This window comes from Silene latifolia, chromosome 11 (assembly GCF_048544455.1).
Source record: "Silene latifolia isolate original U9 population chromosome 11, ASM4854445v1, whole genome shotgun sequence".
Taxonomy (NCBI): Eukaryota; Viridiplantae; Streptophyta; class Magnoliopsida; order Caryophyllales; family Caryophyllaceae; genus Silene; species Silene latifolia.
Genome location: NC_133536.1, coordinates 189,059,575 through 189,081,371, shown reverse-complemented (window position 1 = coordinate 189,081,371; position 21,797 = coordinate 189,059,575). Strand labels below are relative to the sequence as shown.

The window sequence follows — 21,797 nt, the reverse complement described above, 5'->3', positions numbered from 1 at the left end:
ATCGGATTATCCAGGAATGAATGTGATTACAACGGTTTTCAACGGAAAGAATTATCTTCATTGGAGTAGATGCGTTATGTTATCGCTTGCAACAAAGAATAAACAAGGATTTCTTGATGGAACTGTTTCAATGCCTGCTTTAACCTCTTCAAATTACCAGAAATGGTTTCGCTATGATAACATGGTGCGTTGTTGGATTCTTAATTCGATTCATGAGAAAATCAAAGAAGGTTTTATGACGGTGAAGTCCTCAAAATTGCTTTGGGCCGACATCTTTGAAAGATATGGCCAAAGTAATGGTCCACTTCTTTATCAGTTGAAGAAAGATCTTAAGAATGTGTCACAAGAAGATCTTTCCATTGCTGAGTATTACACAAAATTGAAGAAATTCTGGGATGATATTGAAGAACTTGAAGGATATCCAGATTGCACCTGTGGAGCTCTGACTGGTTGCAGTTGCAATCTCCTCAAGAGAATTCTGGAATTTTCTTCAAGAGAAAAGGTCATCACTTTCTTAATGGGATTGAATGACAGTTATGATGTTTTAAGGTCAAATATATTGGCTATGGATCCACTGCCAACTGCAAACAAGGTTTACTCTATCCTACAGCAAGTTGAAAGTCAAAAATCCATTACTAATGGTATGCAGAATAATGTTGATTCAAGTGCTCTGGCATCCTACAGACCTTCTCCTGCTGCTAGAGGGTCTAATAGCAATGGTGCACCTGGAAATACACCCTGGAATGTTTGGAATAGAGATGGAAAAAGGCCTAAGACTGATGATCGATTTTGTGATGCTTGTAACAGGAATGGTCATACCAGGGATAAATGCTTCATATTGCATCCTGAATTGAAAGCAAGATATAATGCTTCAAGATTTGGTACTAATACAGGCAGAGGAGGCTCCTCTTCTTCTTCAAGGAGGTTTGCTAATGCGGCAGGGGCAGAAGATGACAAGGTTCCTGATCTTCCTTTTGAGTATACATTTCGCTGTCCAGAAATTCAGTGAACCAAAGACATGGGTCTACTCCTACTTCTCGTCTTGGTTTTATTAATCCAGATCCACTTTGGTTTTTCGCAGTATATAAAGCAAATTTCGCAAAATCAAGATTAATTCGGCTGATTTTTCCTGGTCTTTCTAGTGGGAGTGTGAACTTTGCAGGTACTATTCTTGCATCTAATGTTACTTCTGAGCACTCATTTTCGTTAGCATATGATTGGATTATAGATTAGGGGCTCGACCACATGACTTCACGTAAAACATCTGTTTAAAGCTTTGAAACCCCCGAAAACTCCTATCAAAGTAGGATTACCTGATGGGACAAGTAAATTAGTCACTTTTATAGGAGACATACAGATTCATCCTAAAATTGTTTTACATGATGTGCTCCTTTTACCTGATTTTAAGCACAACCTGTTGTCAGTGGGAAAATTACTGACAACTTCTGGTTTATTGGTTCATTTTGACATGAATCAATGCTTTATACAGGACCCTGCTAAAGTTGCAGTGGCTTCTGCTCCAAAGAGGGATGGATTATACAAGCTTCTTCATAGTAGTTTAAGAAATGCTTTCCTTAATAATACCTCTTTAGGTCATGATGTTAGACAAGATGGATGTACTGCGGCTACACAATCCAATATTCTAGTAAATGCTTGTAATAAGAGTGCTGTTGATTTGTATCATGCCAGATTGGGTCATGTTTCATTGAGTAAAATGCAGCATCTATCTTTCTTACACTGTTCTCATTTACAAAGTTATGACTGTGATACTTGCTTCATGGCAAAGATGCATAAGCTACCTTTCCATAGGAGCAATTCTAGAGCCTTGAAACCATTTGACCTTGTCCATGTTGATCTTTGGGGGCCCTATAAGACACTCTCTCTTACTGGTGCCCCTTACTTTCTTACTATAGTGGATGACCATACTAGGGCTACTTGGACCATTTTATTAAAGGATAAGATACAAGTTAGTACTGTTTTTGAAGGATTCATTAATATTGTCTCTACTCAGTATGGAGGTGTAGTTAAGATAGTTAGAAGTGACAACGGTACAGAAATTGTCCAAGACAAGTGTGCTCATCTGTTTAACAGCAAGGGCATTCTTCACCAAAAGAGTGTGCCAGGTGTTCCTCAACAAAATGGCAGAGTCGAAAGAAAACATAGGTATTTGGTTGATACAGCAAGGGCCTTGATGGTATATGCAGGCTTCCCTAAAAAGTTCTGGGGTGACTGTATTCTTGCTGCCACTCACCTTATTAATAAACTCCCAATTAAAATTTTACAGTGGAAGACTCCCTTTGAGGTTTTGACAGGGCAATTACCAACCTATGAGGATTTGAGGGTGATTGGTTGTCTTTGTTATGCTCCTGTTTCCTTTCCTAGGAAGGATAAGTTTGCTCCCAGGGGAAGGAAGTGTGTTTTTATAGGCTATCCTATAGGACAAAAGGCCTATAAACTGTATGACTTGGATACTCATCAAGTCTTTGTAAGCAGGGATGTGATTTTCAGGGAGCATATATTACCTTTTAAACACCAGTCTGTTTCAGAACCTCCCATTTCTACACATGTTCCTGAGTTTGTAGAATTTTTCCCCCACACTCCAGATGATGTATCTTCTGTTCCTTCTACTCCTGGTACTTCACCATCCAATTCTGATGTTGTCCCTAATGCTTACACACCATCATCTGTCTCTATTCCAGTTAGAAAATCTACTAGAACAGTAAATCCTCCACCCAATTTGAAGGATTATATTTGTCCCACTATTAGTCGGGGAGCTCATAATGTCTTAGCCATTCATGAGCCAGCCACTTATGCTCAGGCCAAGGATGATCCTGCTTGGGTTCAGGCAATGGGTAAAGAGCTAGAAGCATTAGATGCAAATGGGACTTGGGAACTCACTTCTTTACCATCTGGATTTAAAGCTATAGGCTCTAAGTGGGTCTACAAGATCAAATTTAAACCAGATGGTTCCATAGAAAGGTACAAAGCAAGGTTAGTAGCCAAGGGCTATAATCAAGTTGAAGGAAAGGATTTTAAACACACTTTTTCACCGGTGGTTAAATTTACTACAGTCAGAGTTTTATTAGCCTTGGCCACTGTGAAGCATTGGGATATACAGCAATTAGACATTAAAAATGCCTTTTTACATGGGTTTCTTGAGGAAGGAGTTTATATGCTACCTCCAGAAGGTTATACTTTGGCTGCTAAGGGACAAGTTTGCAAATTAAAGAGATCTTTGTACGGGTTAAAGCAAGCTTCTAGGCAATGGAATGTTGAACTTAGCAAGTTGCTACTGTCTCAAGGATTTGTGAAATCTTTACATGATTACTCTTTGTTTATAAGACATTCAGGTGCTTCTTTTACAGTGATATTGGTTTATGTTGATGACCTCCTTGTCACTGGTAATGATGTTGCTTATGTTACTCATATCAAGACTGTCTTAGACAAAGCATTCACCATTAAAGATTTGGGATCCATCAAATATTTCCTAGGTTTGGAAATAAATCGAACTTCTGAAGGTTTGTGGCTCAATCAAAAGAAGTATGTCATTGACATCTTGCAGGATACTGGTATGAAGAACTGCAAACCTGCCAGTTTTCCCTTACCCAAGGGATTGCATCTGTCCACTGATGCGGGTGACCTGATGCCTGAGCCTGAACAATACAGACGGCTTGTGGGTAGGTTGCTTTATCTTAATCTGACCAGGCCAGACTTGTCCTATGCTGTGCAACACCTTAGCCAGTTTTTAAGTACACCTAGACAACCACACTTTCAGGCTGCATTACATGTTGTAAAATATTTGCGGGGCACACCTGATGCTGCACTTTTCTATTCTGCCAATTCTGCTCTTTCTTTGAGAGGTTATACAGATGCAGATTGGGATTCTTGCCAATTTAGTTGTAAATCATTAACTGGTCACTGTGTTTTTGTTGGACACTCCTTGATCTCTTGGAAGACCAAAAAGCAAAAGACTATCTCTAAATCTTCGGCCGAGTCAGAGTATCGAGCAATGTCATACACGGCCAGTGAGGTTGTTTGGCTCCATGGGTTGCTTCAAGATTTGCAAGTCAATGTTCCATTACCCATCCAGTTGAATTGTGATAATCGTGCTGCTCAACATATTGCAGCAAACCCCGTGTTCCATGAACGGACTAAACACTTAAATATCGACTGTCATTACGTACGAGAAAAGATTCAAGAAGGATTTCTTTCTACAGCTCATGTGAGCTCTAGCATGCAGCTTGCAGATCTTATGACCAAACCCCTTGGTCAGCAACAACATTTCCATCTTTCTTCCAAGTTGGGTTTGTGTTTTCCTTTGTCATCCCCAACCTCCAACTTGAAGGGGGGGTATGAGACTTGTGATGATGACGGCAGTGCAACATCAGCACTGACAGTTATTGCCAGCTCATCAAGAGAAGAAAATATCTGTAACTACCTAGCGCATTCTAAGGGAGTTAGTTAGGCTGAAGGAAATGTTTGTTAATTATTATTATGAATTGTATAAATAAGAATAACACTACTCATGTAAAGATATAATAATCAATACAATTCATCCTTTATTTACTCACTGTGTTCATTTCTCTTTCTAGAACTTTCTTCACTATTCAAGCTCACTCAACGTTCATCCATGGCTTCCTCCATGATGTTCTTCACAATTAAGCTTGATTTACCTTTTCACACCCTTTTTCAAATGTTAAATGTTCGCAACGCTTAAAGAAATAAAAATGAAAAAGAGAACTTTACAGTGGAAAAAATAATTATGAGAATGAAAAGAAAGATCAAACATTTTTGTCACCTAAAAATGAAATCTTTATAGTTATTTTCAGATCGCCAAACGTGCCTCATCTTATAGAAAGCACTAGGGTTGAAATCAATTAGTAACTTGCGAAAAAAGGTAGGCATCAGTGCTTTGAAGTTTGAACTTGCCAACATGTAAGAGCATCCACAACAATGCGGATCGGATAACATTCCTTGAAAAATTGAGGAAGAGCAAAATGAGAAGTCCAACCATGAGTATACATCAGCGATTATATGAGGAAGGAAGCACTCAGCGATAAATCACGGATGAAGACGAGGAGAACAAAGTGGGGCAAATGAAATATGCAGTAGAAAAAGTGCACTTTTTAATTGTATTTGGCACAAAACGACAAGTTAATATTTGGGTTGTAGTACTTGGGTTGTACCAATGAATTAATTACCCTTCAATTTTTTATTTAACCAAAAATTAATATGTAATTGTTTTTTTTTTTCAAAAAAAATAACTACACCATAATTCCTTTTTTTTTTCTCTACAAATAGGTAATAATATTTGATATATTCACATACTTTTCCTTCTCTTCCCTCTATGATTTTCTTTACTCTATTAGACATCGTTTTTCTAATGGACGTTTAAGATTCGTAATTTGTGGGATAATTGAATAACATTGATAAAAACGATTACATTGATAACTGACAACTGATAACACATAAATAAAACTGACAAAAAATAAAGCTAACACGTAAATAAAGCTAACGAAAATAAAGCTTGTAAAATATTTGGTGTGTTTTTTTAAAATATTGTATTACTGTAACCTTGTAAAATAATGTTTTAAATGTTATGTCTTTTATGTTTTAGAAATTGTCTTGGAAAATACTTTTTTTTAAAAGAAAAAAAACATCTTTACCTTTTTTCTATAATAAAACCGAAGTCGATAAATTATCGAGTTGAAAAACCGAACAAATTTTGAAAATAGATTTTTAATGTAAAAAATGTGTGGGGTATGTTAAAGTAAGATAGATAAATGATGAAAGAGAGTGATGCGGAATAAGTGTAAATTATTGTTGGAGGTGTAAAATTGAAAAGTTGAGGAATAATGAGGTGGAAGAGTAAGAAGTGATAAGAGAGAGTGAGATGAGGAAGAGAATGGCTCATGGTTGGAGATGGTCTAAACTTACTTGAAATTCAGAGGGCTAACAAGTATTTACAAGTCAAAATTAAGGATAAGGAGGAGAAAAGAAGGGTAAAATAAAAGAATTTGGAAAAAAAATATGGACTTCCATGCTAACGCGCCTCGAGTGCGCCTCACTAGTTGCGCCTTGGGTGTGCCTTTTGTATTCCATGCGCCTCGAGCACTCTGATGCAATCTGGTTGGCGCCTCACTGGGCCTTGCGCCTAGACGCGCTTTTTTAAACTAAGAACCAACATCAAATAAAAATGCCCCAATTTAGGTGTAGATGATTGTCCAAGCCAAAAATCACCACCAGCTCTGTTATTCAGTATGTGTGTGGCCTAGATTTTCAAAGCGTTTTTGGGTAAAAAAAAAACAAATTGGCCAAACAATAATTTTTCCAAAAATTGAAATTAATTTCTTAAAAACTCAAATCCCATTATTTTTCCCTTAGAAGTGGAAGCAACAATTTGGTTTTTAAACTTTTGAAAAACACTTTTAAAAAGTTAAGCTTGAAAAGCAAAATCTCATTTTAGTAAATTAGGCCAAATATGCTCTCAGTTTTTCAGTCTTTCCTCAAGATTTAAGACACTCGATTGCAGTTATTCCTCAAGATGTAAGACACTTGATATACAAAGATTGGTGACATACATGATAACAAGAAGTCAAGAACAACTCTTGGGACACCTCAAAAACTGAGATTTTGATTGGCAAACTCTGGCAGGTAGACGATCTTAATTGACAAATGTCCATCAAGTTCAAATAAAAAAAGACACAAGGCAATGCTGCTGGCTTTATAGTCCATTAAGTTCAAAGAACTTTTTGGATAAAAGAACTTATAAGCGTGGTTTATTACCCATTTGCACAAACAGACAGACGAGAAAATACGAAAGCTGCACCTGGAGAATTACTGTTGTGGACTTGTGGTTGTATATGGGTTGATAGTCAAAATACAAATGCTTTGCAACGTTCTCTTCAGAATCATCTTGAACTCCCTTTCCGATTTCCCTAGTTAACAAATGGTAGTTAGTTCAAGGTATCTCTTTCAATTCCGAAAAACAGATTATCCAATATATCTCTTCCATATTTCCAATGGAGCCAAAGATTCATTACTCTTTGGTTCTGGATTATGATGGAATAAAGTAAAATGGCTCACCAAAGTGGCTGCGCTTCTTTCTCTTGTGAAGTAGTTGTCCTTCGATGCAGTTCTCGACGCAATTTTCATCTTGGGTCATTCGGAAACAGCCTCTTTGTGTTGCTAACACAAGGGTAAGGCTGCGTACATCCGACCCCCCCTTACCCCGCAATTTGCGGGAGCCATTGAGGCACTGGGGTAATGTTGTTGTTGTATTGATAGATACAATACATTGAGACATTATTATACACATCTTAATACAACTGGAAATTATTGGCTTGATGTATGATGTATGACAGAAGAATAAAACAAGTCAAACAACAAATTCAAAAAGAAAAAAAGGGCGGACAATATGAGCCAAGTCCTGAGATGCATATGAGTACAATGATCAGACATTTCCACATCTCAGAGGAAATGCTCATCTTAATATTCAAAAGCAGTAACTAGTGCTGGTTATAGACTCATCCAGGACAAAAGAAATCTTACCAACTTGTCTTGTTTTATGCTTCCAGATTACTCCAATAGAAGCGTTCCCAAGATTTTCATTTGAAACCTTGAATATACTAAAGAACAGTACTCCCATGGAAACAGTCAAGCGCTCAAAACTCGCAAAACATCACTGGAAAATATTAGTGACGCTGGTAAATATTAGTGACATCAGCTCTAGATTACAAGGTAAAACTGAAAAGCCTCGAAAACCATACAAAGTAGGAAAGGCACACTGTCACCATAGTGTGCCACCTATTACTAAACACATACTATTATACAAATGTACCCAAGATAGTTTTCCCCTATTAATAGTCTACCTCTATTACCAGATCGCGATGCTACATTGGAACATATACTGAAATGTTTGAAACAAACCAAAAACTACCTTACCAAAATGCATACTTTGAGTAAACAAGTCATGGGTATTATCGAAACATAAGACACGGTATTCTACCAATGTGCACACAGTTTACTGATAATACAACCAAGTAAACCATCTTTGGCAGGATACAAAGGAAAACCAACCCCAACAACTACTTTGATGAAACAAATCCATAGTTTCAGCATCACAAACACGGTTTTATATCAATATTATGTACAACCGTCTTTTAGTTTTCAAAAACATAACAATCAAATGGAAGAAGGGAGGAAATAAAACAATAACGAAAAACAAACAAAGATTTTAAAAAAATAATTAGACCTTGGGACCAAGTAGCAGAGGCATTGGCACGAATGCAGGAGAATCAGGGAGACGTAAAGCAAGGGGTCTGAATTAGCAATAGGTCTTGGTATAGACGGGTGGGGCGAATAGACGGGTAAAGACCTCTAATAAAATGGGTAGGGGGGACAAGGTGGGGCACCCCCATGTGCTTCCCACTTTATGGCAAATGGGTATTTTGCGAGGGAAAATGGTATCCGTCTATACGTATAGACGAATAGTGTCCGTCTATAATGAGAATTTGTGCTGAATTAGTGAGTTGTGCGACCATCTGCTCTTTCTAATTTCATTTTCTCTCTTTTATTTTCCCCCCAATTTTGTTCTAAACTATGGTGACTTCTGAATTTTCCACAATTTGGAAGCAATTTTGCCCCGAAATTGGGTTATAGTGATTCAAGTCTCCCTTGTGACGGATACCATCCGTCGCAACTCACAAGGGAGAGACGGGTTAAATTAATACCATATTGTTGTAAATAGGCAAAATTGACCCGTCTAGCATGGGGAATGACAAAAGAGAAGAGAGAGGGAGAGATTTGACATTTTTATTAAACAAAGAATAAATGTGTTTTTTTGGCTTCCCCATGTTGACGGTTTCCCTCCCAAAACCACCTAGTAAATCCCAGTCAATCCATTTCCTCCCCTCTCTCATCAGATTTTCTATCATCCCCAACCTCTCTCTACAAACCCTAGAAAACAACAAATAACTATTCATTATCTTCATCGCCTAGTTCATTATTCATCGTCTTCATCGTTGTGCATCCCTGATCTGCAAATTTGTCAACTTTATCAACGCCTAGTGTGGTAACATTTGACGGAGTTCCTGGAGACAATGGGCAAGAAACAAATGGCTAAGAGGACACCGCCGAAGAAACCAATGGATGGTATGATTTTTGTTTCGGGATGTTGATTTTTTTTTTTAGTAAGAAAGGATTTTTGTTGAATAAAAAACAAACGATTATTTTTGTTGAATAAACCGAAGAAACAGATGATTATTTTTTGTTGAATAAAAAATGTCAGATTAGGTTTTCCCAAAACAATGTTTGGAATGTTAAGTTAGTTTAGATTAGAATGTGAGGAAACCTATTATGACATTTTTGTTGAATAAACACGGTCAGATTAGCTTTTCTCAAAATATCTTTTGTATAATGCATGCATGTAAATGAGGTTGCAATGTATGTCGGATTAGGGTTTCATAATTTTTTGGGTTTTACAAAATTTAATATTTCCACTATTGATGGATGACTAGGTGAGAAGAAAGGTAAAGGGAAGATTGCGATGCAGAAGGGTAAAGAAAAGGCGAAATCGGGGGTTTCCTTTAGAGATCTGGTGGATACGCAATAAAATGAAGACAGTGATGGGTCAGAGGAGATTTCAGAGGAGTCGGAAAACAGTGGTGAGGAGGAAGGCAGTGGTAAGGAGGAGGACATGGAAGACAGTGGTCAGGAGGAAGGAAGTGGTGAGGAGGATAAGCATGTGTCGGAGTCAGAGGATGGTGGTTTGGCAGACGCTCTTAATAAAGTCATCAAAATGGCAGATGCTCTTGGTGTAAAGAAGAAGAGGACGGAAGATTCGACCATGGTAAACGGTAAGCTTCATATGTGACCATTTTATTTGACGAATGTGATCAATTCAACTGATAAATGTGCCCTGGTCAGGGTTATGTGGCTCTGTTAGGGTGCATTGAGGTAATATTTACAGGGTAACAGATATGCATAACACATGGTCACAAATTTGTCAGTTGTAAAATGTAACCACATCTGTTGTGATGAAAAAATGTAACTATTGTGACATATCCTCGTGGCATGAACTGAGAAATGTGACAGGGTTAAGTGGGTTTGTTACGGTGGTCTGAACTAATATTGACAGAGTAACAGATATGCTAACACATGGTGACATATTTGTCATCTTTAAAATGTGACGACATTGTCTTGTGATGAATAAATGTTAATATGGTAACATATCCTTGTGCCATGTATATGTGATGAAATGTGACCACCTTAGTGAAGACTAAATATCTTAACATGGTAACATAATAGACAATAGATGAACAAACATGAATTGACGTCATAACATCTATATAACACATGGCGACATTATAAAATCTTTATTATGTGACCACTTTTGTGGAGAATGTGACCACCTTAGTGAAGACTACATATCTTAACATGGTAACAAAATAGACATTAGATGAACACACATGAATTAACAACATAACATCTATATAAAACATGGTGACATTATAAAATCTATATTATGTGACCATTTTTGCAAGAAATGTGACTACCTTGGTGAAGCCTAAATATCTTAACATGGTAACATAATAGACATTAGATGAACACACATGAATTAACATCATAGACATTAGATGAACACACATGAATTAACATCATAACATCTAATATAAAACATGGTGACATTATAAAATCTATATTATGTGACCACTTTTGTTCAGAAATGTGACTACCTTGGTGAAGCCTAAATATCTGAACATGGTAACATAATAGACATTAGATGAACACACATGAATTAACATCAAAACATCTATATAAAACATGGTGACATTATAAAATCTATATTATGTGACCACTTTTGTTCAGAAATGTGACTACCTTGGTGAAGCCTAAATATCTGAACATGGTAACATAATAGACAATAGATAAACACACATGAATTAACATCATAACATCTATATAACACATGGTGACATTATAAAATCTATATTATGTGACCGTTTTTGTGGAGAATGTGACCGCCTTAGTGAAGACTAAATATCTAAACATGGTTACATATGGTGACATTATAAAATCTTTATTATGTGACCACTTTTTTTGGAGAAATATACATTTGTCTGAGCTTTACATATATCTTACATGTGATATGTATGTTTGTTTTAGGGAGATTTGCATGCTAAAATGGTAACATAACTAGGCAGTATTGTGGCATGTTTTTGAAGTTTACAAATGTGACCATCTTTTTTAAGCAGACCCTCTCAAAGTAGCAACTGTTGTCGAAAGCTCGAAGGAGGTGGAGGTTGGGCAGGGATCGAAGAGAAAGTTACCCGAGGGGACAGTGGTTCAGAAAAAGAAACGACATAGAAAGGAAGGAACGTATGTTAACCATTTTATTGTTCCTCTTCATGTTACCATCTTAACTTCATGTTACCCATGTTATCTTTTTGCTTTAATGACTAATTGTTTGTGTCCGATCATAGGAAATTGAAGGGGGTCGAGGGACGTGGATCACCAGCGTCCCTACAATATGTCATAGAGCATTTATCGTCAGCTCAGAGGAAAGATGTGGAAGATATTGGGTTCGAAGGTCTTCTGGAGCTGAAGGCGTCTAAGTTTATTCATACCATGGTTGATTGGTTGTTGGATCGCTACGATACGCACACTAGGCTGATGTTATTCAATAGGTTTGTTCATTTCTCAATTAGTAAACATGATGTGTATGATGTCTTTATGTTACCATGTGGGGGTGAGGATGTGCCAACTGTTACTAACGATAAAGAGTTATTGCACGGATGAAGAGAGAGGTTCGGTGCTTTACCGAAGAAAGATATATTGTTGGACAAGGTTAGGGGTGAGATGCTACAATTGGTGGAAGGTGGATCAGATTTTAAGAAAATGTTTGTGTTTTTTGCGATGGGATCGTTCTTGGCCCCAACCGTTCACAATCGTGTTGACACTAGGTTGATTGGGGCAGTGGAGGATGTTGCTGCCATACCAAAGCTGGACTGGTGTTCTTACGTACTGGATCGGTTTGATCATTCTGTTGAATCATGGAAAGGGAACGATTCCAAAAGCATTGGGGGCTGCTTAATGTTCTTTCAGTTAGTCTACTTTCACCGACTGATTTAGAGGGGTGAGCCTGAGGCCCCAAAACTGCCCTTGATACAACATTGGCCGTATGAGGAAGTGAAGAAGCGAGTTAAAGAGGAGTGCAAAGCTTACACCATCCATAAGGGGGCTTCGGAATATGGGTGTGGGACCTGAACACGTATCCTATATCCCTTCATCTGGAGAAATCATTCTACAGACTTCCGGTTGAAAGGGTTGATCATGAAGTGGAAGATATCAGGCAGGAAGCAGCTCGTCCGGCGGAGAAAAGTACGATTGCCGATCATGAAGGGGAAGATATCAGGCAGGACGAAGCTCCTTCGGCCGAGAAAAGTACAACTGCCGAGGACGAGGGATGTAGGACTGTGTCTTTCACACTACCAGATGACCTTCCTTCTGATGAGGATCTCCGCCGTCTGTACAATGACGTAAGTCCCACCACTTTCATTTATGTTTGTTGCAGTCTGAAATTTGACAGCATGTTATGTCTTGAAATCTTTAAAATGGTCACATTTTGGTTAAAGTTGGTCCCATTCTGGTTTACTTATGAAATATGACCAGTATAGTTGTGATATGTAGGAGTTGTATTATCATTTTGGTTAAAACTAAAATGGTGACATTATGATCTTAGATGGTTACATTATGATTTACTCTGAAGATGTGACCATGGTACAAGTCATATGTAGTTGTGTTAGAATAAAATGGCACAGCAGGTTCTGTGTGTTTTTTAACTATAAAGGGTGACATTTTGACAAACCATGGTTACATTATTATGGACTATTAACATGTTGCCATCATTAATGTGATATGTAGGTGTTATAGTATGTAATGTGACGACAGGTAGTGTGTGTTTAAAACTATAAATGGTCACATTCTTACTTAAGATGGTTACATTCTGATTTACTTTCAAAATGTGACCCTGGTAGTTGTGATATGTAGTTGTTTTAGTATAAAATGTGACAACATGTTCTGTTTGTTTAATACAGTGAAGGGTGACATTCTGATAAGGAATGTAACCATTCTTATTGACTGTGAGTATGTGACCATCATTGGTCAGATATGTAGGTGTTGTAGTATGAAATGGGGGAGAAAGTTGTCTATAGGTACCTGTTTAAAATGGTTATGTTCTGACTTATGATGGTTACATTATGATTGACTGTTAAAATGTGCCAATGGTCGTTGTGATATGTAGTTTCTTTAAGTACAGAATGTTGTGTCTGTGTAAATTGTCAAAATGTGCCAATGTTCTATGTGTTTAAAACTCAAAATGGTCACAAAGTGACTAAATTTACTGACATTCCTATGGACTGTTGACATGTTACCATAATAGATGTGATATGTAGGTGTTTGTCGGAAATTTAAAATGATGACATTCTGACTAAAGTTGGTTACATTCTGATTCATTGTTAAAATGTGAGCATAGTAGGTGTGATATCTACCTGTTTTAAAAAGTGATATTAAAAGCTAGGTATGTTGAACCTTATATTGGTGTATTCAGATTGTTACATCATATTTGTCCATGTGCAGGCGCGAGTACTGAAATGGTACCAGACAAAGAGGAACCAGAGGTTGATTTCGCGATTACATCGTGAAGTGGCAGCAGAAACGGTGGCGGATCCTCCACTGTCTCAGCAGGTGTGGGAACAGCAGGTCGAAGATGGTGAAGCAGCGGGTGAAGTGGAGGAGACCTTGACGCAGAAATTGGATAGCGGCCCCGTATTCTATGCCGACTTTATTGCCATGCTTGATCAGGTGGACCAGGCTTTGGAGAACGTGGTTCTCCCACCCTCGTTTGACTTGGGGATTGAGGACATTGGCACACAGGCTCCAGCCCGCTCGTACGAGCTCAAGTACACTCATGCTAGAGATCGTCCATGTTTTGACCGATTTTTACGCAGCCTGGAATCCGGCCAGGCATTCCGAGACTATTCCGGCCAGGGTAGATTATGGTGAGGTTAACTAGTATCATCCTATTATGATGGTATTGTGGTTGTACCTTTACAGGGTTGATTACAAAGTAAAAAGAGATAAATTAAAAGTAAAGAATAATAAAAAGAGACATGACACAATGATTTATACGTGGAAAAACCCTTGAATGGGAAAAAACCACGGGCACCAAGCCAGGAGAGGATTTCACTAAGTATTTTGTATAATATGAGTATAATTGTACAATGCTAGGTAATTATGTGACTTTCATGTAGTAGTGATGTTGGATGGTCATGGAAATCCCTGATATTAGCCTTTGTTGCTTCGTATTTATAGTCAAATAGGTAGAAGGAGTAGTCGCTTATTAGTAGGAGGTAGCTCCACTTTTGTAGGATCTTCTCCTCAAATGTAGTTGACTTCTTCCCTGGTCGTTATTCAGTAGCCCACCTTTTATGAAGATGACCTTGAAAGTAGGAAGTAACTTTGACTCAATCTAATTAACATGTGCTAATTAGGAAGTATCCAATGCTTGTTAAATATCTTCTCCATATTGTATGTTGGTCGTCCCCTACATCCCTGCATACCTCTCCTGGCCTGTACCAATGCCTGTCAGGCTAAACTGCTTTGTACGCATGCCTGACTATGTCTGTTGTACCCTGACAATGCCTGTTGTCTTGATGTACCCGACAATGCCCTGTTGTCTTCTTTGTACCACGACAATGCCTGTTGTCTTTTCTTTGCATCTTTGTCCGACTTATAATAATGCCTTACCTGAGTTGTACCCTAGTCAGTATTTTCAGTATGATGCCCTCTCCGTCTGATATAGTCTTCTAGCCTGTATCTTTGTCTGAACTGTTATGTAGAACTAGCCTGAACGGTACTGCTGAGGCTGAGTTCTAGCCTGACGGTAGTGTAAAATATCGGGCTCAACATTGCCCCTTATCTCCTTATTATTTGTGATTCAAGCCAATAATGAGGAGATAACTTCATTCCAATCATAGATAAAGCTTGATCATGCAGTTGTACACATTCCTGGCTTATTGTTTCTTCACTGCGCTGGGTCAGGCCAAATATGAAAAAATAACCGCTTTCTTATGCGTTTAAGGATTCTTTCTAACCTGCATACAGTTGGTAGGGCTTGTTTTTGCCCCACTATATGATAGAAAAATTAGAGTAAAGTGCAGATCGACAATGTTTGTATGTTGATCAAGTGTATTTACCAAATGTGTATGAATCAATATCCCTGCAATATTTTTTGTACTAGCATTTAGATAATCATAAACAAAATTTTAGATTAGTCATGCACTCTGTGTCTTGGACGTGAATGATAGCTCCTTATAGGTGGAGATTATAAAAAAAAAACAGGAGAGTGAAATATTAAGTATAGGAAAGAGTAAACTGGTGGAAATAATCAAGCAATCGCTGATATATTGCTTGTTGTAAGTCTATTGGAATCACGCCGGAAGCTTTTGCCAAGTCAGGAAAGATATAGCTTGATGATGTATACCCCGACTTTCATTAGAAGCCTGACGATGAAGTTTAGGTAAAGTTTCCTCTTTCAGGACATGATGATGAGTATACGACAACCTTTGAGCAATATGTTATTGATGCGTGTCTTTTATATGATGTTTTACATCCCATTTTACACGCATTTCAGAGCTCATTCTTGTAGTTTATGCTACATTTCTCCCTATTTCCGTCTACTTCCGTATTTTGTACATTATTGCAGAAATGTGAAGAATTCAACGGGAAAATCAAGCCAAATCCGTCTCCGAGTAATCTGGATTGCAAATGACGTAAAGGAATCACTTAAGGAACGAGCTTGGTGCGCAATCCAAGGCCCAAAAGACAAGTCCACGAGTTTTAAGAAGTCAAGTAGCAGCTCAAGTAGTCGATCGACCATCACCCTCAGTCGATCGACCAATGTTCGGGTTCCAGAAGCCACTGTTCATTGCTAAGCAGTCGATCGACCACCTACCTTAGTCGATCGACCAGGCTGCTATTCCAGACGAGAATTAAAAGACCGTGAATCTTGAAGCCCAAAGTTATGCTAGGTTTAGGAAATAAAGTTACGTTAGTTGCTATATAACGTAACCTAGAAACATTCAATCATCATCAAGTTATTATTCAGTTTTCATTCAAAGTTTTATTCAGTAATTTTCATTAAGCTTTCGCATACGGTTCTTGATAGCTAGTTAGGGTTTGGGATTGTTGAGCATTGGATTTTCGGTTCTTAATAACTAATCTTTCCTCTGCAATTCGGTATTCTTCTGCCCTAATTTTTAGTTCATCTTTATTTTATCAATAGTTTAAGATTGCTAAGTAGATTCCCGCGACCGTTATCATAGTTTATGTTAATTGTTTGTTCTACTGTTTTAAGCATGAATTCCTTTGCCTACTTTATTAGTTTCGGTATTGTTATTACCCTTAGCATGAGTAGCTAAATAGTTTGTGCTAGGATGTAGGCGATTTATGGCATAGGCGGCAAAGTATTTAACACGGCCTGAACCCGCGTGTTGGTCGATCGACCACCCTAACCGGTCGATCGACTGACCTCGTGAGGATACCCTTCGTTTTAATTGATTTTAATGTTGTATTTAACGAATCGAATGCATGCGACCAGTTAGATACCTTAATTATGACCGACCCATTAGATCGAAAGATAGGGTATGTTATTTGACCACCAATTAAATCGACTAAACTGTGCTAAGATCGAAAGATAGGTATAGTTTAGACCGTTAGTCACTTTTCAGAACGAAAGTTAGTATTAGTGATATTAGGGACCTATAGCGAGATCGAAAGATGCTATCTGTTAAGAGTGGACCGAGAGGACCTCTTGTTTCCCGCCTCACCTGAGTTTGATTTAGACCTGTTTAGTATGCTGCCGCCGAAGCTATAATGAACCGATCATCCTAGTACCCCTTCTTTATCTGTTTAAATCCGTCTTTTTAGTTTATTGTCTTTATTCATTCTTAGTCTTAGACCAATTCAAATCAACCCCTTACATTTGTTACCTTAGACTTTTATTAGACAGCTGGAAATTACGTCTGCCTCCTTGTGGTTCGACCCTGTTACCACTAGCCTAGGTTAGTCTTAATAGGAAATATAAATTTTATCTTTGGTACTCACAACGACGGGTATCAAATTTTGGCGTCGTTGCCGGGGAGGCAATTGTTCTAATTTTTTGTTGTCTTTATTTTAGTCTGTTTTTTTCGCCTCAAGGGAAGACTGAGTACCTTGAGGCAGTTCTTATCTTCTCCTTTAGTGTTGTTTAATTGCAGTACTTCAGAAGAGTCCACTCATGTTCCATTCTTGGGAGCAGCAGGTGGAGATTTGTGGGAGATGTGGCGCTGAGGGGCATGCTTCTGTTATGTGCCGAGCAGATATGGACCAAGTCTATGCTTACTGGCATTATAAACAAGATCATTATGCACCGCCACATCCGTGCTATCAGCAAGGCTTCCAAGAGCCTTCATATCCCTTTGCACCACCTCAGCAAGACCCTAATCCTTCTGAAGAGAGTGCGGAAATGAAGTCTATGATGGAGATGCTTAAACTCCAAATGCAAGAAATCGCTGAACAGAGAGAAGCTTCTTTCAAAAGACTTGAGCTTCTCTTGGCTCAAGTAGCTGCCGAGCAAAACGATGATGTGTATGACTCGGAGGATGATGATTTGGAGGAAGATGAAGTGTCAATTGAAGACTTCAATGTTGTGCCACATAATGAATTCGATCAAGCAGATTTGTGTGGTCGAACGAATGACATTGCAGAAGGGAGAGCGGTCGATCGACTGGAACCATGGTCGATCGACCGATTATCTTTGGAGGAGGAAACTACTCGATCGAGTAGTGATCTTTGTTCGATCAACCCCTGCAGCCTTGGGAGTTGTTAAATCGTCACTAACGCCTATTCCGGATGACGATGAGAAGGTAAATGAAGACCACTCCTATCCGATTAGAGGTAATTCCACTCCTTTAGTCGATTATGTATACCTTCCTACTCCTTCTGTTGAACCATTTGCTGCTGTAGGATTGACGCCTCCGTCCCAGTTTAGGAACAATTTGGAGGAACATCGCTTTGTTTCTCTTTCTACAGGTCTTGGCAAGTTCAAAGACCCCGGAGGTGAGTTGGGTGTTCCTAGCTTGAAGTCTGGCGCTGCCCGAATATATGATCCAGGAGGAGGTCCTGATGAGGATATGTCGTCTAAGAAGAAGCTGTGCGTTGAGGTGAAAAATTGGGATCCAGATGCTGCGAAACGTTGTTGTTCTTCCGTTGCCATGTTGTGGAGGCCGGGAGTAGATTTGTGATTTAAAGCCCCTGCGTTGATCGAAGCCTAGTAGTGGGCCATTCCGTGACCGTTCTTGATCAACTATTAGTTGATCGAAATGCTTTATCAAACATTTATTTTTTGCTTTTAAGACTTTTTATTGTTTTTGTGTGCGCGAGACTTCGCATTTATTTTGTTGCTTAGGATTTTATACGCTTTAGACTTTATTTTGGGTTTTGCGCAATTTTTGGGCGCGTATTATTGTGCATTTGCAGGTTTTTAGACCTCGGTAGCTCTAGTTATTGAGCTAATACGAAGAAATAAGAATTTGCAGCAGTGTTTCCAGTCGATCGACTGGCCTACATGGTCGATCGACTGATTTGCAGGTTTACAGGAGCTACTGTTCACGCCCACCTGGTCGATCGACTGATCCAAGTGGTCGATCGACCACTGCTGCTGCTATATTTGTTCACGACCTCTCCCCTGCTGTGTTTGGTCGATATGCGGACTTAAGGGAGTTTTCGACTCCATTTTATCTTCCGTAAAATTTATATATTTCTTCTGTTCTCTCATTTATGCACAACTTTACCGCTTCAAAATTGTTTTCTCAGTCTTATGCGTGGTATTTTCTGTTCTTCAGGCACTCTTATTGGTAGCACTGCTGGCTACTGAAACCTCCTAGCTCACGCTGGTTTGGGGAGGTTTCCTTTGCTGCGCTTAAAGTCTTGTGAGTTCCTGATTTCTTTACTTCATGTCATTATATTTTATTTCTTTTCTCGCAAATTCCCATTTCTCTTTTAGTTATTATATGATTTTGCACAATGGGGACATTGTGCGATTTGGTTTGGGGAAGGGTTTTGCGTCGCATATCATTTGCTTGCATTCACGTTTACATTCTATTTTGCATTGTTCATTTCATTTTATCCAAAAATTCAAAAAATTGATAAAATTTCAAAAAAATCCATAAAATGCACGTTTATTTTAGCATATAGGTTGAGTCGGAACGGTAGTATTTCAATGATGATTTTGCATTTGCACCTGTTTTGCCCGAGCCTTGCTTGGTTAACATGTTATTAGTAGAATCGTAAATGCATACCTACGAGTTTTCGTTAATTATTTGCTGAACTTGAGACTTGACTTTGAAAATTGGCAAACTACATCATATATTCTGAGAATTAGAGCTCATAACTTGTGACATTCATGACCAGTTTATCTAGGAATGTGAGTAGTACTCCTTATGAGACATGTTTCCTTAATTTGCATAATTATGAATTTGATCTACTTAATACCTGTATGCATTCGGTTTGTGGTTAGTTGACACATGTGGTAGAGGTTTCCCTTTATTCATTTTGCCCATAAACTCCACACTGCCAAAAATATCCTTTTTTGTCCCATTTACTACATCCTACATTTAGCCTGTCCTTTGTCAAGCTAGTAGTCTGTGTTCTTGGGATTGTTACTCGTTTTTGGTAGCATATGCTCATATTGAGATATTGTTGGAATGATGAAAAGGAGGAAAGAAAGAAGTACAAAGAAGAAAAAAAGAAAGAAATGAAAAAATGATTCGAAAAAGAAAGAAAAAGAGGTTCTGTACTGTTCAAAGCAGTCGATCGACTGCCATTTATAGTCGATCGACTGAGGTCCGAAAGAAAAAGAAAATCAATTTCGCATGATTCAAGTCTTTGTTAGATGGCGATTTTTGCTCCCATGATTCATTTATATCTTATGGGGAGTTAGTTGATTACTTTTATACCTGGAGATTGTGAGATTTGTGCCTGCTATAGCACCGTTTAGTTTGAATTTTGAGCGAGAAGTTGGATGTTGCCATGTGGTTCCGTTTTGGTACTAGCTTGATCACCTGTACCTCCACTTTTCCATAAAATGTTTTGCCTCTTCTTACCCATACCTCACATATCCCATATATACCTCGGCATGTGTCATGGTCATTTGTTGGTTGGAATGCATATGTACGGTTATAGAGATCATTTTCATATTTTATTGCTGGCATGTCTTCATAGGTCATAGTTAGGTGAGAGTCACTACAAAATTAATTCTTTCTATCTTACATATATATCACCTGTGCTTATTGAGTGATTTGAGCGACCCGCGAGAGTCCAATTTGATAAGTCTCTATAGTCAACGGTGCAGCAGTCTTTAACGACCTTATAATTCGTTTGCATGATTCGCATTACTAATTGATTGTTGGTTATGCATTAAATTGGTTTAGGCTTTACAGTTGACAATTCGCTCTGAGATTTAACTCGTTCCATTAGGTCATTAGATCGAGTCTAGTTCTTGCTTGGGGACAAGCAAGGGTTTGGTTTGGGGAAGTTTGATGCGTGTCTTTTATATGATATTTTACATCCCATTTTACACGCATTTCAGAGCTCATTCTTGTAGTTTATGCTACATTTCTCCCTATTTCCGTCTACTTCTGTATTTTGTACATTATTGCAGAAATGTGAAGAATTCAACGGGAAAATCAAGCCAAATCCGTCTCCGAGTAATCTGCATTGCAAATGACGTAAAGAAATCACTTAAGGAACGAGCTTGGTGCGCAATCCAAGGCCCAAAAGACAAGTCCACGAGTTTTAAGAAGTCAAGTAGCAGCTCAAGTAGTCGATCGACCATCACCCTCGGTCGATCGACCAATGTTTCGGGTTCGAAGCCCTTTGTTCATTGCTAAGCGATCGATCGACCACCTACCTTAGTCGATCGACCAGCCGCTATTCCGCACGAGAATTAAAAGACCGTGAATCTTGAAGCCCAAAGTTATGCTAGGTTTAGGAAATAAAGTTACGTTAGTTGCTATATAACGTAACCTAGAAACATTCAATCATCATCAAGTTATTATTCAGTTTTCATTCAAAGTTTTATTCAGTAATTTTCATTAAGCTTTCGCATACGATTCTTGATAGCTAGTTAGGGTTTGGGATTGTTGAGCATTGGATTTTCGGTTCTTAATAACTAATCTTTCCTCTGAAATTCGGTATTCTTCTGCCCTAATTTTTAGTTCATCTTTATTTTATCAATAGTTTAAGATTGCTAAGTAGATTCATGACCGTTATCATAGTTTATGTTAATTGTTTGTTCTACTGTTTTAAGCATGAATTCCTTTGCCTACTTTATTAGTTTCGTTATTGTTATTACCCTTAGCATGAGTAGCTAAATAGTTTGTGTTAGGATGTAGGCGATTTATGGCATAGGCGGCAAAGTATTTAACACGGCCTGAACCCGCGTGTTGGTCGATCGACCACCCTAACCGGTCGATCGACTGACCTCGTGAGGATACCCTTTGTTTTAATTGATTTTAATGTTGTATTTAACGAATCGAATGCATGCGACCAGTTAGATACCTTAATTATGACCGACCCATTAGATCGAAAGATAGGGTATGTTATTTGACCACCAATTAAATCGACTAAACTGTGCTAAGATCGAAAGATAGGTATAGTTTAGACCGTTAGTCACTTTTCAGAACGAAAGTTAGTAT

At 38.3% G+C, this 21,797-nt stretch overlaps 1 long non-coding RNA gene across 2 annotated transcripts in view; it reads right to left on the bottom strand.

Moving 5' to 3' along the window:
* LOC141612179 (uncharacterized) overlaps positions 1-8,324 on the bottom strand; it is a 29,892-nt gene extending 21,568 nt beyond the window's left edge. For both annotated transcript variants that reach the window (XR_012529006.1, XR_012529005.1), the window contains exons 1-2: positions 7,552-8,324; positions 6,830-6,938 (exon numbers count right to left, since the gene is read on the bottom strand). This is a non-coding gene — a long non-coding RNA (uncharacterized LOC141612179). The remainder of the gene's footprint in view (positions 1-6,829; positions 6,939-7,551) is intronic.
* Positions 8,325-21,797: the final 13,473 nt, after the last annotated feature.